This window comes from Poecilia reticulata, linkage group LG5 (assembly GCF_000633615.1).
Source record: "Poecilia reticulata strain Guanapo linkage group LG5, Guppy_female_1.0+MT, whole genome shotgun sequence".
Lineage (NCBI taxonomy): Eukaryota > Metazoa > Chordata > Actinopteri > Cyprinodontiformes > Poeciliidae > Poecilia > Poecilia reticulata.
The window spans coordinates 14,564,635-14,570,138 of record NC_024335.1 but is presented as its reverse complement, the minus strand read 5'-3'; the positions used below and the strand labels follow the sequence as shown (position 1 = coordinate 14,570,138).

The following is a 5,504-nucleotide window of genomic DNA, read 5'->3' as shown; positions in this document are numbered from 1 at the left end:
CACGCATGCACAGGGAGAACATGCAAACTCCATGCAGAAAGACTGGGGCCGGGAATCGAACCCAGAGCCTTCTTGCTGCAAGGCAACAGCTCTACCAACTGTGCCACTGTGCAGCCACAGTATGATTTTCAGCCTTTGAAAATCAGAGTACTTCCCCTGAACTGGTTTGCCCTATACAATGACTTTACATGACAGTTAACGTAAGGAAGTATCTATTATTTCCTTTAGGTTTCATAGGTTTTATGCTTTATCCAGAACTGATGTTCTGCTGTGGTCTAAAATATTAAAGTACTGTATGTWATGGTTTGGTCATGGGACAAGGATGTGACGACCAAAACTCTGGTCAAATAAAGTAGAAGGACAGGAGCTGGATGCCATGAGTGTGTTTTGAATAGGCATGCAAGTGTTGACTTTGTTGACCAGCTGCTTTGCAGAGCAGTGGTGRTACAAGAGAAAAGGGGAGAGTTACATGAGATAGTGCAGACACTGATAAGGAAATATGAGSTCTGGTTGAAGGGGCAGATCTGCAAATAGCTGCTGGGGSTCAGGCAAAGGGTCTGATTAGCCTCAGTTGATCCTGCAAAGGGTTAGCARGCTTGAAAAATATGAAGACACCTGATAATCACTGGTAACATTACTGCAGTGTGTGGATGTTGAATTATGACAGTGTATTTTAAAGTAATAAATAACTTGTTCCATATTCCTTGTTTTGTATATCACYTGTTTATTGTATAGATAGGAAAAATTTTAATGACTCATTTATTTAAACAACTTTAGCTTAAATAGCAGTATGAGTTGAATTTATGAAATTATGATCTGCATAAGCACAACAAAACTGCGTGCCTTAGTCTATTTGGAAACACAGTTATATTGTTTCAGCCTATTGGGACATTACTGTACGTGACTCTGACCACTGTTTGTAGAGAAGAAAGCAAAGACATGAAAAATTAAGGTTAGGTTGAAGTTAGAGGTCATGTTTTGGTAGAAAGCAGTTTGGAAGGAGATGAAGATTAATAAGTCTGAGATTCTCCGAATCTGGAAACAAGATTCGGAGAACACAGTTGGACAAAAAATAAATACAAATTCCAACTGTGTTTAAATATGTTATCAAAAAAAGTTTTTTTCTTAAAGGTCARTGTTTTGTAATTGGTGAAACAGCAAAACTCATTGAAGCCTCTTTGTTGCCTTTTTTATGAACAGCTTCCTTTCCAGCCTGCAAACACAACTTATTGTTAGATCTACAGTAACTCACATGGATTTAATAAAGAAGTCAGACATTCTTTATTTACAAATTTCACYAATTTTATGGGGCACATAACATGATTAAAGAAAAAGGTTGAAGACTTCAGTTCATAATTTAATATAACAATCTAATCCATCTTTTTTTTAATCATTCTCATTCAACACCAACCTCAGTGACTATGCTTTACATGCTATGCTTCCTGCAGCTGCATTTTACATTGGAAACAACTGTTTTCTGTTGAGGTGAATTATTTTGAAGTAAAGCTGCAGGGAACAATGTACAAACGAAAGAGGAAGTATGAGCTTGTTTGTCATTGCCTAAATATTCACAGTGTGTCAAGTTGTTTTAATGCTCAATGTTCCTTTTGTGTTTGAGTAGGGAGCTACAAAGTTTGGTTAGAAGAATCAATTTCTTTCATCAGCAAAAAAAAGAAAAAAAAAGTTTTGTCTATTGAAGGTAATTAATGATGACATATTTTCAAGTTTTACATTTTGTTTATCACAAAACCTGTGAAAGAGGATCCGATAGGATATGTTCTGCAAAAGCTGACAGGTGGATTAAACAAAATATAAGATTTTACACAAAGAAGAAACAAAAAGGTGCTGCCAAAAACACATGGACTAAAGCAAGAAGAGACATCAAAAACAAGACCTGACATGAGAGAAATGATAAAGCAAACTTGAACAAAGATGAGACAAGGCTCTGGCAAAGAACATCATGCCGAAGGGTATAGTTTGAAAATGATTTCAACACAGCTGGGCCTTTCTTTGTGTCAGCTCACTCGACATAACATAAAACTCAACCAAGCGATAACAACGAATGACCGTTATTGTAAATCTTTGTAAACCCGTGCTGTGCCTCTCTTTACCCTTTGTGCGTGTTATCAAAGAAAGGGGTGTATCATGCATGACTTCATGCCTTTTATGCACAAAATACTATTTTTGCCTCACTGGAAAAACAAGTAGAATCAATGAAAATTTGTAATAACAAATAAAACATAAAAATGTGAATATGAACCTAAACATTTATGCTGTTATAAAACAAAAAATGTGCTTAGTTATCGTTTTTTATAAAATGATAGAATTTTTAATCTATTTTTAACCCAGTTGCTTTTCTCTTCTGCAAATTCAGACATTCTTCACTCAGATGATACAACTCATTATGTTTTATCTCGCCGCTGCATTTATACAAACTCCCCATAGCCACAAAGGTTACAGTTTGTTCATGTATTTATTTATTTATTTATTTTTACTCTAATTTGCAAAAATTACAGCTATCCCAAGCTTGGCCCTGCAATGTGTGGTGGAGAGACACACATCAAACATGACACACCACACAAACAGACTTAATTGACAAACATTCAGACAGCACACGGAAAACCTCTAGAAATCAAACAGTAAACAGTAAGAGTARGCAATCATGGCCGACAAGGACAAAGTACCCAGGTTTGGCATTTGGCCAATGCTGGGATGTTTGGCCAAATATCGGAGATAAGCTGAATATCCCCGATTTGAGGTTGGAGAGGTTCCGATGTCCTTCCGACTGCACTAGTTCACTCTTAGCTCACCACACACAGCAGAAACATCTCWTAAGATTATCTTTAGAGCTGTCATGATAATCAGAGTGCCATTACAATTGTTGGAAGGGGAAGCTTGGGTCACAAATCATCATAATTATGTTGTCGTGTGACCCAGGATCTGCTATGTTCCAAAACAAGAYTTTATAGGAACTGATAGCTTCTGTGGCTTCACTTGACTGCAGAGTTAGGGAGAAAGACCTCAGCCAACAGACTGGACTACATATTTACTACAGCAGCCAACAACTAACAAAAGGGCAGGTGTTCTCATTTGGCAGTGAAGACTCAGAGTGAAAGGAAAGTAAAAACCTTGAAGCTATGTAGAAAAGAGACTGTGGGAAAACAACGTGTTGAAAACTAGAACAAGATGGTCCTAACACTTGATACAATTATAAAATACAGAAATCAAACACCATAATAACAGGAACCAAATGACAGAGTGAACTCCAATGACTAACTCATTTTTTAAATCCCTTTTGTCTCTACATGCCTAAGTCACTGGATGTGCTTTCTGACCACATGTAGCTTGTTTTCTGATCTGATTACAAAAGGATTTTTCTGCCCAGTCAAGAGAGTAAGAATGAAAGAGMAATGCACTTGTTTCTCTTTCATTCTGTTTGAGAGTTTCCTTTTAGTGTGAGCCAGKTTGGACCTCTGAACTGCTCTGGCTGATTACTGGACACTTATCAACACAGTTAATCTGCTCGCCTGCCAGAGGAACACTTCAAACAGGCTGGCAGCCGTTTTCATATAAAAAAAGGAAAACAGTCAGAAAACGGACAGATATTCACGTTTGCAAATTACTTTGCAGCTGTCAAAACACAGTTAAGATCCACACTGATTAGGCTCTGTAAGATGAGCTGAAATATTCAAATACATGACATGTTTTCTAAAATCAGCTTATCATACAGCATTTGCTTGATAAATTATCAAGCAAAAAAGCTATATGTGCTATATATRTGGATTTTAGGTTTATGTTCTTGCTTAATTAAGTTTGTAATAAAGAAATAAAAATTTGTATTGTGTATRGTAAGTGCAGAAACCAACTTTTTCTCCGAAGGATACAGAGACRACAATAATGCAATGACAAAGAAGTTAAATGGTGGATCATCTAATTTTTATAACTCTTCGTTTTTACGTATAAGACTTGGRGTTTTGTAAAAAGCAATGATTACTTCCATGTCTTATTATCTGTTTTAGCTGTGGCGTGTACTGTGTTTTCATATGTTCCTTATTACTTTAAATCCAAGAACACAACTGTTTCACAATCCTGGGGCAAAAATAGTTTCTAACATAGAAAAAGGTTTTGGCATATGTCTGTAAAAATCCAATTTGATTTATCTAAGTTACATGTATTAAAAAATATTTAGTTTTATGGCTCTATAATAAGAAGACATTTGCTAAAAAGAAAAAGATCCTAACAAATTTATTCCATATTGAGAATGGGTAGTCTAAATTGACTCACTGCAAACAGAAGAGTCTTGGCTGCCATAGCAAAGACAAATGAGACAAAGAAATAAATAGGAAGGCTGGRAAATTTTTCAAAGATGAATTAAATAAAGAGGAAGACATGGCTCAACAAATCTGTCCAAGTGGCCATTTAACACATAAATCAGGGCAATGAACCTAAGGAAGCAAAACCGGGAAGAACAAGACAGGAGTAAGCTGAGACAAATGGATGTTGAAACAYAAGACAGGAGCAGAGAGAAAACASTGGAAGGCCCTAATGTAGAAAAATGAGTTTAATTTCTCAAACATCTTCACTTTTCAATACTATTCAACTGAAGAAAAAAGAGTTTTTCTCTTTAATCTACATAAAATGTGGATAGAGAAATTATACTGTTTCCTGTCAAGTATCTAATGCACTAGGTGTGACTGTTTTTGAGTGCTTTTATAAACCTTTTCTAGTAAATCAAGCAGCCCTGAGGAGACTTTCTGAAGGTCATGATAATAAAGCTGCTGGTTTAAGTGAAAAAAAAAAAACTTATGTTAAGTTTTATGAATATAATGSCAATTCTCTATACAAGGATCACTTTAATTAAAGAAAAACTTGATGAAGAGAGACATAAACATTATAGTTTAGCAATGGGTACACTRAAGGAGAGCAAAGAAGAGCCAAAAATACTATGAAACACTGGGTAGTTTGTCAGTAACCACAACYCAGTAACATGTGGCACTTCAAGAATGAAAAGTATTTACAGAATCCCTCAATGTCTCTAAAAGAGCTTTAAGAGATACCAATGAGGTTTTTTTATATACATAGCTGCTGAAACACCTCACCGATGAAGTAATACAGAAACACAGAGTAATGGTATCTGTATCAAATTGTTCTGGCTCTAAACAAATGTTACGGGACATTTCAGCTTGTAAAGTGTGTCAGATGTATCAAATTAGGAGAACTGAAGGGAAAAACTATGAGATCTATTCAGCAGTRCACAAAGGAAATGAACATGGGGGCTTTCTCCCTCTCAATCAATGAGTTAGACAGCTAGTGATTGCAGCACTTTACTGCAAGACATCACATCAACCACAGCCTCTTTATCTGCCGTGCAGCAGCTGCTTAACATCTTAGCTGTGACACACACACACCCACACACACACACCTATACAGGTCCCGGTGAATTGTAAGGACAATTTTTCCGAACCAGTCACAGTGGTGAATTATGGGAGCACCCCTTTCCACTT

At 36.3% G+C, this 5,504-nt stretch overlaps 1 protein-coding gene across 1 annotated transcript in view; it reads left to right on the top strand.

The window, feature by feature from the left end:
* Window positions 1-5,504, top strand: part of angpt4 (angiopoietin 4) — a 79,421-nt gene that overhangs the window by 25,522 nt on the left and 48,395 nt on the right. The gene's annotated exons all lie outside the window — the stretch shown is intronic.